The following is a 14,039-nucleotide window of genomic DNA, read 5'->3' as shown; positions in this document are numbered from 1 at the left end:
GGTAAGGCTGTTTGGTAGGCAGAGACGTTTAAGGTTAATAGTTATGAAAAGAAGCCAGGGCATCTTCATTAAATTTCAATAGCTTTATTTGGGTTATGATAAGTGTGTGTACAAGCATCAGATATTTTGATGGATGTGCATCTATCAAACTTCTTATATCAAGGGAAAGGTATTAGACCTCCTGGACATGGCTTGGGTAATGAGGAGGAGGCAGCTATTGTGTCCCTCAATCTATTCTCCCTATAACTGAAAGACCCAATAGTTTGATCTGGTTTATCAATGTGTGGTCTGCTGTAATTAAGGCTAATAAGATTCATTCTGTTTATCTAAAGTCAAATCTAAATTAATAAGTGCTACATAATACATCTAAATTATCGAGATACACATGCTATGTGTCCAAGTATCCAGATTTTAATGACTCTGTGAAAAATGGCATATTCAACATCAATTTTGAGTTGCTAATCATTCCTGATCTGACATCTCTGCTTTTAATTGACCTGTCACCTATTCCTAGCAATCTTATGAGAAGCAATCAGATCACAATGATAGACATGTTTTAACTGCTTGCGATTAACTGTAAGCATTTTGCTTTGCATTTAAAACTAAGATGAAAGTATATTCAGTTCAAAATAAAAATTTGTAGTCATATGATTATCTTCTCAGGAGTTTTAGCTGAAATACCTTTTATTCTCTCACCGGTTTGCTCATATCTATCCTTCTCTTTCAAAAGTGTTTGGCTTCTTGCTGGTTTATGGTTCCATTAGTGGCAGTCATCTTCTGGTACCTCATCCAAGAGTGAGTCTCGGAAGTGATTGTTGACAAACTGTTCAGCCATATGAAGAGAAATGGGAAAAATTTGTTGTTAGACATGCATCAAGTTAATTGTGTTAACAAATATATTCCACTTTTCTTTAGGAACAGCTGAGCTCGATTCTGTTTTCACTCCTGACATCCACAAATGGAGTACCAGCAAGAGTCACTGAGGGCACAATTGGATAGCTCCATAAACAAGCGCAGGTATCATGTGCTGCCTGCTAATTTGCATAGTTGCTGAATACAGCCAGTGCTAAATATGCTATTGAGTGACTGCACACTGTAACGGGAGCTCACATGTACTACTTAAAGTCAGACAAGACCTCTTAAAGGGGAGGTGCATTCTGGCTAGAGTAGGTGCTGGAACTATTTGTTGAAATTAGTCTGAGCAGGAGGATAATTGAATTATGATGCAACAGGGGAGAAAGAGCACGCTCCAAGGTTCTCTGACACTGCAGTGGATGCCTTGGTGGAGGAGGTGGAGAGGAGGAGAGTTGTGATCTATCCACAGGCGGGACGAGGCCCCCCAGACAAACTTTGCAAAGGCAGTGGGAACAGATAGCCATGGTGGTCAATGCTATGAGTCTGGCTCAGAGGACCTGGATGCTGTGTTGCTAGAAGTTCAATGATCTCACACGAGTGGTCAAGGCCAGTGAATGCATCTTCAAATGCCATACCTTTACAACTGAACCACTAGCCTCACACACTGCTCAATGCATCATAACCACATCACTCATCCACCAACAATTTTTAGCAATCGCAACATGCCAATATTCATAGCTTCACCTGACCCTCACAAACTTAGTACTGCTGCAATCCTCATACCCACATCCCACAGCTTGCACACACTGCCAGCCATTCAAGCATGACAGCCACATCACATGAACACAATAAATAGGAGCAGGAGTAGACCAGATGGCCCATCAAGCCTGCTCTGCCATTCAATAGGATCATGGCTGATCTTAGGCTTCAACTCCACTTTCCTGCCCGCTCGCCATATCCTTTGATTCCCTGAGAGACCAAAAGTCTGTCTATCCCAGCCTTAAATGTATTCAATAATGGAGCATCCACAACTCTCTAGGGTAGAGAATTCCAAAGATTCACAACCCTTCAAATTAAGAAATTTATCAGTCCTAAAGGATCAGCCCCTTATCCCAAAACTGTGCCCTCGTGTTTTAGATTCCTCGACCAGTGGAACAATCTCTCAGTGTCTATGCTATCCAGCCCTTTCAGAATCTTGTCTGTTTCAATTAGGTCACCTCTCATTCTTCTAAACTCCAGAGAATATAGGCCCAATTTACTCAGCCTCTCATCATAGGACAACCCCTTAGCCCAGGGACTAATTTAGTGAACCTTCTTGCATTTCCTCTAATGGACGTATATCCTTTCTTAAATGTGAAGACCAAAACTACACATAGTACTCCAGATGTCATCTCACCAAAATCCTGTACAACTGTAGCAAGACTTCTTTATTCCTGTATGCCAATCCCCTTGCAATCAAGGCCAACATACCATTTGCCTTCCTAATTGCTTGCTGTACCTGCATGCTAACTTTCTGCATTCCTTGTGCAAGTATACCCAAGTCTCTTTGAACATCAGCACTGAAAAGTTTCACACCTTTTAAAAAATATTCTGCTTTTCTATTCTTACACTCAAAGTGAATAACTTCACACTTCCCTACATTATACTCCATCTGCCATCTTGTTGCCCACTTACTTAACCTGTCTATATCTCTTTGCAGCCTCTCTGTGTTCCCCCACCGCTTATCTTTCCACGTACCTTTGTATCATCAGCAAACTTAGATACATTACTCTGTGTCTCTTCATCCAAGTCATGAAATATATTGTAAATAGCTGAGGCCCAGCACTGATCCTTGTGGCGCTCCACTATTACTGCCTGCCAACTTGAAAATGCCCCGTTTATGCCCACTTTTTGCTTCCTGTCCTTTAACCAATCCTTTGTCTATGCTAATATATTATCTCCAACTCCATAAGCCCTTATCTGGCCTATTAACTTTTTGTGTAGCACCTTATAAAATGCCTTGTGGAAATCCTGCTATACGACATTTACTGGTTCCCCTTTATCTACCCTACGAGTTACATCCTCAAAAAACTAATATATTTGTCAAACAGGATTTCCCTTTAGTAAAACCGTGTTGACTTATTCTCATATCCTGTGCTTTTCTAAGTGCATTGTTAAGACTTCCTTAATAATAAATTCCAACATTTTTCCAATGTCTCATGTTAGGCTAACTGACCTGTAGTTCCCTGTTTTCTTTCTCCCTCCTTTCTTGAAAAGCAGTGTAACATTTGCCAATTTCCAATCTGATGGGATAATCCCGACATTGCACCACACTCACTGATACCTTTCCCTTTTTCTAGCAGGACGAGGTGACAGGCCCGCCGCTGCATGTCCTTACCCCAATGGAAGAGACAGTGCTCGTCATCACTGGAGCACCATTGCTGAGGCTGTGGCCAGTGGCAGGACTATAATAATAGATGACAGTATCCATATACCTAATCCTCCTCCTCACATGCCATTACCCCCTCTTCTCACAATCCCTTCTGAGTTAGAAGTCGCAGATAGTGTAAGCATGCACCTCTTGCTTTCTCTCCACCCTTTTGCCCTCACCATAACTTTACCCTTGTGCCTTTCTCCTTTAAGATGCTCAAGAACTGCAACCTTATTAGAAAATGATGGAAGCGAAACAGGTCGATGACAATCTCACAGTCACAGCCATCTTCTCAGATACTTATGCTACGTAAGAAGGTGAGTTTTTTGGCGGGAGGGGTACTCTGGAGAATCGGCATGGAGTCGTCCATCATGGAACCCAAAGCTATAATGTTGGTTTCCGATTTTCTCAGAGGCGGAGAAGTTCCGTGGCGGCATCTCTGCCACGACACGATGGGATCATAATTTAAATCTGTTACATACTGTTTTGCATGAATTTGTATCTAATTCGCTGCAATCCTATGAGGCGTTTACAATCTTATGCATGACATGCGGCACCCACGTGCCTTCACTTTCCCGTCTTTGAAAAGATGCGCCACCGAGGCAAGAGTCCTCATTGCCTGCAAAGGTTAGGTAAGTTATCCGTTATCTTGTAGAATTTCTTTTTCACGTCGGACATTGCCACTGAACTCAATCTGCAGGTGTGAGTGAAGGAGAGAACTCTGCAAATGGATACTGTTGTGGGGGGAAGGAGGGAGCTCTGCAATCCAACATCAGGTGACGCCATTAACAGTGTTGCCAAGGCCGCCCTGCCACGTGATTGGGGGGATGAACGCTTATGCTAAATGGCCACCGGCCGCATAATCGTGGCAGTGCGGCCGCTAACGTCACAAGCGGGTCTACCAGCAATTTGCACACCCACCGCCACTCTCGAAGGCTGGATAATAAAATCCAGCCATTGTATGCAATTTAGAGGATAGCTTAGAGGCAGAATCTGCACATGGTGTGAGTCACTGGGCATGAGTGGACTGCAGCCAGGGCAGGGGGCAAGGGTGGCACAGGTAGCTGTTCACTGGAGGGTGAGGTCACACACAAATTCTGTTGCAGCAGGCTCAGATGAACGCGTTCATTAGGCGGACTATGGAAGAAGGCCGAATTATGTGCTTAATGAAATGCTTAATGTATTGGCAGACCTACCAGAAAGCCTATGTGTAAAGTCAAGGAGCATGAAGGAGTCTGCCACTAACTTTACACAGGGCTTTGTGCAGAGATTGGAACCAATCCTTTCCATCATGGAAGTGATGCCTAATTCAATTAGTACACTTGCCCAACCATGATGCAGCAAGTGATTGCTAATGTCTCAGCTTCCATTGCAGCAAAAGCCACCCTACAACTGGGTCCTGCAGAAAAAGCTCAGACTGAAGTCATGCAAGCTCAGACTGCTGCCATCATACTACAGATACCAGTGTTCAAAGGGGCTTGCATGGTGTCTCAGCTGTCCAGCAATCTGTCCTCCAACTAATAACTGGCATTGCTGAGACACTGACCGAGGGACTGGCAGTGGCTCTGTGGAACACGAACCTGCTTCCATCTCTCAGGAAGATAACATTTGTCCTCCCAACCCTGCTACTCTGCCAGGGCCCTTGCTGTTGCTTGTCAGCCGGCCAACCCAGACTGTGCCGCCCATGCTGAGATTGTGGAGTTCGGAGCCGAGCCTTCCAGGGCCAGAGTTGCTTGAGGTTTTCTTGCAAGGCCATCAGCTATTTTTGCCACTGAATGTCAGCAGCCTTCCAGCAGCACTGCATAGGAGCACTAAGACAGGCAAAGGCACATGAAAGACAGGCACTAAGGGAATGTACAAGGGTGATTAAGTTGACATTTTATGCAATATGTTATTGCTTTGATTTATAAATTTGACTTGGAATGTTTAATTCTTGATGGTTTTTAGTTTTACATTGTGGCCAAGTGAGCACTGTGGTTACCAGTGACAGAGGAAATGCAAAGTGTGGGACTGTTGTGAATGGGGAATTGGGGTTGCATTTATTTGTCTCGCAGTCAGATGAGTCGATCATGTGAAGCCAGCCAGAAAGGGGCTGTGTTGGTTGCCTCCTCCCTTCATCTTCCTGCTCCTCAGCTACTCGCTGTATAGCTGGTGGCAAGGGCTGTGCCCTCATGATGGCGAGGTTATGCAGGATGCAGAAGACCTCAACAAATCTTGACATAGGCTCTGCCGAATACTGCAGGGCTCCTCCAGAGTGGTCCAGGCAGCGGAAGCGTCGTTTTAACATCCCTGTGGTTTAGTCTAGCAAATTTTGTGTGGCAACATGGCTTTCATTATATGCATGCTGACCCACATGTGCATGGGTTGTGCACCAGAATCATAACCATATGGTCAGTGGATAGCCCTTGTCACCCAGTAACCACCCTCTGGTTTGCCATGGTGGCTCAAATACAGCTGGTACAGAGGACTGCCACAGAATGAAGGCATCATGACAGCTGCCAGGATACTAACATTGACCTGCATGATATGCTATGTATTTATTTATTTATAGATACAGCACTGAAACAGGCCCTTCGGCCCACCGAGTCTGTGCCGACCATCAACACCCATTTATACTAATCCTACATTAATCCCATTACCCTCTCACATCCCCACCTTCCCTCAATTCCCCTACCACCTACCTATACTAGGGGCAATTTATAAAGGCCAATTTACCTATCAACCTCCAAGTCTTTGGCTGTGGGAGGAAACCAGAGCACCCGGCGAAAACCCATGCGGTCACAGGGAGAACTTGCAAACTCCGGACAGGCAGTACCCAGAATCGAACCAGGGTCACTGGAGCTGTGAGTGCTAACCACTGCGCCACTGTGCCGCCCTAGTCACATGCCAGCTGGACATTGAGGGAGTGGAATCCCTTTCAGTTGTGGTACATATCAGAGTTAACATGTAACTCCTGCAAAGCGATGTGCATGCAGTCAATGGCCCCCTGGACCATGAGGAAACCTGCAAACCTCGTGAACCCACATGCTCACTCTACCTGCTTCTCTCTGCATTCATCTTTCTTAGAATTGAGAGCCTCAGTGGCTTCCATTATGCAACAGTGAACGGCAAAGTGGGAGATGTTGCAAGTATCGCCTGCTCCAGCCTGGAAAGAGCTTTATATATAAAAGTTCATTACCACAGTCGCCTTGACATCCAATGGCAATGCCATCCTCGCCATTATCTGAGTCTGCAGTTGTGACTGCAACTGCTGAAGTGTGTGCATGCCGCGGATGCCATTTTGCAGCCAAACCGGCACTCAGAGTGCCAAAAAACTGGGGGCTCTGGACCTGAACTTAATGGCTGGGAAACAGAAGCAGGAATCCTTGCCATTCCCCCACTCCCCCCTGCCCAAACCCAGGAACATTGTGACCAATCATAATACCCCAACGGTTGCCCACTTGAAATTACCTAACTCAGCACTGACTGACAATCAAATTTGCCTGTTCTGTATGGCTCATTCACTGAATAGATTTACTGAGACGTTGGTGTCAGTGGGGGGTGGTGCAAAGTGTTTTGTATGTTGAACTTTAAAAAGCCTGAAAGAGCAAAACAGTCCTTTCACATTGGTGTTGTGCGGCAGTGACTTGTGATCTAAAATAAGGGGAATATGTTAATTAGCACAATTTACCTAATACATGTCTTATACTGACTACAACAAATTCCTCTTACTTTTCAAATAGAATGAAGTGGATCCACACAGGGCTAAATAGATTAAATTATGAGGACGCATTGCATAGACAAAGCTTGTACTGCCTTGCATATAAAAAATTAACAAGTGATCTCATTGAGGTATTTAAGATTATTAAAAGATTTGTTTGGGTAGATAGGGAGAAATTATTTCCTCTGGTGAGAGTCCAGATCAAGGAGGGTTAACCTTAAAATCAAAGATGGGCCATTTGGGGTGAAGTCACTAAATGCTTCTTCACATAAAGGGTAGTGGAAATCTGGAACTCTTACCCCAAGAAAGCTGTTGAGGTTGGGGGTCAATTCAGAATTTCAAAACTGAGATTGATGATTTTTTGTTTGGCAAATGTATAACGGGATAGGAAACCAAGGCAGGAAGATGAAGATAAGTTACAGATCAGCCTTGATCTCATTGATTGCCTGAACATGCTTGAATGACCTACTTCTGTACCTATCTTCCTAACAGGAGCCATTGGACAATTATAGAGGAGCTGCGATATATTATAATTCAATGCCAGACACATAAATTCTCAGTAGCATTAAGCTATGAAAGCATCACTTTGTCTGCCACGTTAGTTATTCATAGTTGAAACAATCTGGTTTGGTACAATATCACGTGACAAACCCCAAAATTTCCTAAACAGCTTGAGTAATGCAATATTGCATGAAATGCCCCAGAGATGATAAAAGTACATGTTTCTGAGCAGATCAGAACAATGAAAAATCTTTTGCTCCATTTATTGAGTCCAGGTTATATACTGAGGAAAATTTAGACTGTGATATTGCATGTCTACTGTGGCATTCAGATGGAAAGCACAATCTCACTTGTGTCTTTGCTAAATTTTTATCTCTTTCATGCTTCATTCCAATAGATTGCCACTGAATATTAAGTAATCTACTACTCGGAATGGCAGGATTGACTAAATCTGATGAGGATTTTGTGATATGGGCTGCTACAGTGTTTGCTGAATTATTAAATGTGATGTGCTGTCAGCTCAATTGTCTTCAAGTTGTTTTAATCCTCCCATCTTTGAGCTATTTTCTTCACTCTTTGTGGTGTTACCTTGCTGTCTCTGTTGCTCTGTAACCAGCCACTGTGGAGTGCATGAAATGATTCGACCAAGAAGATCGCTGGCATTCCTGGGTATAGCAGCCTACCATTTGACCTCCCTGCAGCATCCAGCTAAAGCTGGGAAGTGCCCCCAAACCCAAGTTATGTTACTGTGTGGTTCAGCAAATTGCTACACCAATGCACAACACTCCTGGGCTGCATTCACTAAATGAGGCTTGTCAACAACTGCAGTCTTTAATTAAATTAGGAGATATTGGCACATGTTTTATCAACAATGTCTATGTGGGTGTATGGTTTCAGTTAAGTACATTACTTCCGCTGAAACTATTCTGCTCACACTTTGCTTTTGATGCAATGTTTCCCTTGTCCTAAATTACTTATCTCTGTTTTCTTCTACAATGTTAATGGTCTTGGATTCGGCATTTTTCCTGTTTGTTTATACAATTGCAGCAAACCATTGCTCAAAGCCACTTTGGAATTGGGAGTACTTCCATTTACATTCTGACCACACATGACGGCTTTATTCATATGTGAGCCAAAGGACATTCAGATACAACACTGACAAATGAAAGTAAACAGTAGTGTAACTATTCAGCACTGAGTTACATTGCTTTCAGTGACTATTTGGCAGCTAAAAAGTCAAGAGCTTTAAAAAGTGTTTGTAAGAAACATTTCTCTAGTGTGTCCACGAGTTCAAATTCAGTTTTTTTTCTCAGTGTGAATTAATAAGCGATTTGACTGAAAACTGGTTTGCCATCATTCCAAGATTGTCCTCGAGTCTCCAGAAATTAAAAATTAATCTGCAGGGAACTGTTGAGAATAATTCAGGAGAAAAAAATATGTTTTTCTTTTAATTGTCTTTGAACAGTTTTGTTTATTTGTTATAAAAATGTTGGAGATTGGAAGAAAGGCTGCTTGACCCCATCACGCCTCTGTTAAAATTGGATGTGGATGGGTTTGAGGTATGAAGTAGCTGAATTATATGGGCCCCCTAGGGAAGGGAACGGAGACGTGGAGGTCAAAAGATTGTGTTGAAAGGTGGGTTTGTTGGGGGGGTGGTGTGGTGGCTGCCAAGGGGGGCGGACAGTGTGGTGGTGGAATGCCCGTTGCCTTCCCGATGCCTTCCAATTTAGTCTGGGATGGGAAAGGCTGAGGATGGTCCTCCTGCCCTAGGCCAATTGAGGCTATTAAGTGGCCAATTAATGGTCAGTTAAGGGCCTCTTCCCACCTCCATCTCAATTTAATAGAAGGCAGAGGGGCCCAACACAGCGGGGAGATGCTGCCAGGTAAGATCTGGTGGCTTCCTAGCAGGGTCGTGGGGTCCCTCCTTTGGGGGTAATCCAGGGCCCCTGGAAGGCAATGATGTCAGCCCACCTGGGAATATCCCCCCACCCTGACTAGCAATCCCCCCCCCCCTTTCGCCGGGGGTCACCTGACTTGCCCCAGCGATCCTAACCCCACTCACCTGTCCCGGAGTCTTCATCACTCTTCTCTCTTCGTACTCCAGGCCTTCCTGCAGTACTGGCAGTGACCACCTCTCCCAGTGGTGCTGGTACAGCAAAGCTGCCGGCCTTCCAATTGGCCAGCAACTCTTGGAGGCGGGAGCTCGTCGCTTAAAGGAGAGTGGGCAGTTAATTGACTGCCCATTGTGGAACTGCAACAGCGGTCCGAAGGAGGGCTGAGGCAGGGTCTCTCCCTATGTTCTGTCCCACTGCTGGGACCACTGTCACCAGAATAAAATTCAGACCAAGGTTTCAAACCCACCTGTTTTTGAGGTTTAAAATGCCCCCCAAAATCATCTGCTCACATTCCAAGGAAAAGCAGAAGGCAAGGCACTGTGAGGGTGGGCATATTGGGAAAGCAATGGCGGGAGCATGGTGCGGAGTGGTGGGAGGTGTGCAGTCATGCGATGAAGCCTCCTGGAATAACTCCAATCAGAGTTGGCGACCTTATTGAAGGATGGAATATAGATTGGGTTGAGCATGGGCCAGTCAATATCACACATCGCAGTTCAAAGATCAAATGCATTACAATGGAGAGAAACACACAATCCAGCAGACTGTATACTAAATCTAAACTGATGACTCTGTTGATGGTACATACTCCTTTACTGTATTCCTAAGTGAGTCTGAACAGCTAATACATGCAACCTTAAAGGGCAATTCTGCTGCAAGCAATCCATTGGAAATCCTCACCAACACTGTTGAAGCAGTTGTTGCAATGGTCAGATACACTCACAAGCACTTCCCACCAAACCTCTGCTGAATATTCCAACCTGAAGATAAATACAAGCAGATCACGTCAGACTCAGCCGGTGTGTGGAGATCACAGTATCAGTTAGACTCCAGAGACTGACACATAACCAGTAGTGCAATAGGCAATGATATTCCACTTGGCTACAACAATACGAATGCCCTAAATCTTCTCCAAACGGTTGTCAATGTCACTGATAGCTGGACACTTCAAACATTAAAAAACAAGTTTTCAAAGGATCGGTAAACTGAAAAAAATTGGGAAAAATATCAAAATTTCTGTAGATGCTAGATGTTTGAAATAAGAACAGGAAATTCTGGAAACACTCAGGCAGTATCTGTGGAGTGGGGAAGGTAGGGTTAAATAATGACATTTCAGGTCAATGTCCTCTCGTTATGTTAACATTATGGATGTAGACCGCTCCTATGAATTGGTAATTTTCTGTGTCCATTGAAAAGATTTAAAGTTGGCTGACAGCCGGATCACCACCCATTTTTGTCACTGCACAAATGATTCCTGTCTTGACTTAAAACCAACCCCAAAGGCTGGTGATTTTCTATCTTTGCACCCATCAATTTAAAGGTGAGAAAATTACTGCTTGAGTCGAATAGTGCTTGATATTTTACATGCTTGACATTTTATAACATTCTCCTAAACATATTTTTATGTTAGGTTAAATCTTGTGGTAACTTGAGTGGCCCACAAAGGATGATGGGATAGTTGGCATTTAACAGGAAGAAGTGAGTACATGCAGTCTGGCACAAGCCCCTAACAGATTCGATTTGCAAAAGTAGAAAACATCCTTCAACAAAAGAGTAAGATAAGATAGAAAGCAGAAGGAAATGCAGCTGAGATAGTTTAGCGTTAACTCCAATACAGACTCAAGCTAGAATGAACAACAGCATAACTTTGACTAAGCTTGAAATGTAATAGTAACACAATTAATGAGAAGTAAACTAGTTTAGGTGTATTGGGAAAGTACGAAGAAAAAAAGAGCATAGCTGAATATCATAAAGATGTAACAACCTTGAGAGTAGAGGTGAGAGAGGGGTCCATGTAATTCATTGGAACAATGTCATGAATGGAATCTGTCAAGTGATCCGAGTTGTTTACTTATGGATATAAATATGATGACCTCCATTGTGCTCCAGCATTTGGAGAGAACAGCTCATGCCTGTTCCAGTTGCAATGTCCTAGATTGTCATTATAACTTCTGTCCTTATTATCCATTATGAATAGGTTGTATGGCTTTAAGATCTAACCATATACCTGGTATTATCTTGTAGCTTATCTGGCCTTTGGACAAATAAGTTTATACATAAAGCTATTATGTTTTGAGATTCTTTGAACCTACCTTGTGAAGAAACATGCATTCTGGTGAGCAAGCTGGCAAGTACAGAAGCAGAAAGTCCAGGCTCCAGTCTGCACAATGTATAACCACTGTGCTTTTTCATTATTAACGTGTCTTTATGAAGACAGAGAGACAACACATCACTATTCTATATGAGTTAAAAAGAGTGTCAGAAATAATCATTCTTGATCCTAAGTGCTGATAGTGCAAAGTATCTCATGGAAAATGACCTCTTCTTCTGTGCTGCCCAAACCAAAGGTACAGGAACTCAAACAAATTGGAAAAAGTACCTTCTCCAGTGAGAACTTAACATTTTGACTTTGTCCTCATCCATCAAAATGACATTGTAATTTAGATGCCAAACCTTTTACATTCGAGCAATACGAATATTATTCCTCAGGGGTTTGACTCACACACTTGACACCAGTACCTTATTTGAAAAAGGTTAAAAAAACACAGCACGTTTATTATTTTTTTCTTCTTGCTAAACATTGCACAGTGGGGCCAACATTTCACCTTTTTCTACTTTTTTTGAGGGCCATTTGTAACACTGAATGGATGCTGAAGTCTGAATATTTCAATAATACAACACTCAGACAACCTCTAATCCAGTAGGAAAGATAGTGGTGAATCTGTTTCCAATTCCAGAGGTGATCTTTAATCTAGCTACGTGCTTCATCTGCCAGTCTGAAGCACATTTACAGCAAATATTACGAACAGACATTTCTTCTATGAGAATGACAGTATTATTCTATCAGACAACTGAGAAAGTATTAATGCTGTTATGAATGTATATAGTGGTGAACTCAAGTTATTTAATTCGTATTAAAAATCAGGGTTATTTGACATTTAAAATATGGTCTCCTCGCAAATTTTGACAGTGGCCATTCAATTTCTGAACTGTCTAATATCCCCACAGTTTGAAATATCCTGCTATCTAGCATTTCCATGAAGAATATCTGGGGAGATTTATAGACAATGTGCTAGAGGCACCATTTTTTGTGAAAATGTATTCTTTGTTTGCTAACACACAACTTAGTGTCATGAGATATCAGCATCTATTCTGCAAGGAATTACAGTTGATCTAGCTGATATTACTGGCTCAGCCAAAAGCACCAAAAAACCCTGATTATCTGGTTGCTCATTCATTCACTGTGGGAACTTGCTGAGCAGAATTTGATGGTAATGTTTGTCTATGTAGCAACTGTGACTGCATTCCAAAAATAATGTTTTTGTTTGATAAAGGTACCTAGGGAGATGGAGCAAAGCTGGGGAAATGAAGTTGAAATGCCAATCGGCTATGATCTAATTGAATGGCGGAGCAGGCTCGAGGGATTGAATGGCTTACTGCTGTTCCTAATGTTACTATGTTACAACGTTTTTAGTTGTAAAGTACTTTCGAATGTTGTGAGAATGTGTTAAAGCACTATATAAATGCAAATTCTATCCTTGATATTGACACAATGGCAGTGCATGTTCCTGCTGTTCTGTTTGTGCTAGTGAAGGCAGCACTCTTTTAATACTGCTCCTATAATTGAGAATGTAAAGCAACTCCATATTTTGCAAACTTGTGGGAACTCAAAAAGTGTTTATCATTACTTTTTAATTTCCCTAATTTTTTAATTGGGTTTATATTTTTCTACAACCATCTCGTCCAATGAACTGCAAATACGGAATCACTTCACTATTGAATGCTGAAGCTACCTGTGGACAGAGTCATTTATTGCAATTATATGCAATTATAGACATGAAGACACCAGGTTGTGGATCCATACATATGCAGATGAAAAGGCTTTAATAAGGCTTCATTACCTACATTCTGAGTTCGCCCGAGAGGAATTTCATTCACCTGGGGCTCCCTGAGGTTTTCTATCATATTCTCCTCCCTTCGTTCATGACAACAGTTAAAGATAATGTTGAAACTTGGGAATTTTGTTAATCATGCCTATTATTTTCATTTAAAGTGTCTGGAGACAGTATAATCACCATGCTAATGTGATCTGATGAGTTACATCCACTTTGGGGAATCATTTTTGTTTCTTTGCTATATTTATCTAAATGCAGGAGGTAAAAATAATCGAGCTTTTATTTCCGTGTGCATGTTATATACAGCCATTAAATCAGAAAGTAACCATCATCCACCTATCCATTACCTTTCCCTTTGGCTGCTGACTGGCTTCAACCAATTCCTTTCATTGGCCAATAGAGTGCCACACTATCTCTCTGAATGATGGATCAAAGGCGATGTTAATAAAAAAGTAATCTGTCATGCCTTCTTAATAAAAAATGTCATCTAACATATATTTGTTTCACATTACAAATGCATTAATGTGGACAGTGAGTAGTGCTGTTCTAGGTCACTTTGGGGACAA

The sequence above is a fragment of the Heterodontus francisci genome, chromosome 19 (assembly GCF_036365525.1).
Source record: "Heterodontus francisci isolate sHetFra1 chromosome 19, sHetFra1.hap1, whole genome shotgun sequence".
In the NCBI taxonomy this organism is placed as follows: Eukaryota; Metazoa; Chordata; class Chondrichthyes; order Heterodontiformes; family Heterodontidae; genus Heterodontus; species Heterodontus francisci.
This window is presented reverse-complemented; position numbering follows the sequence as displayed.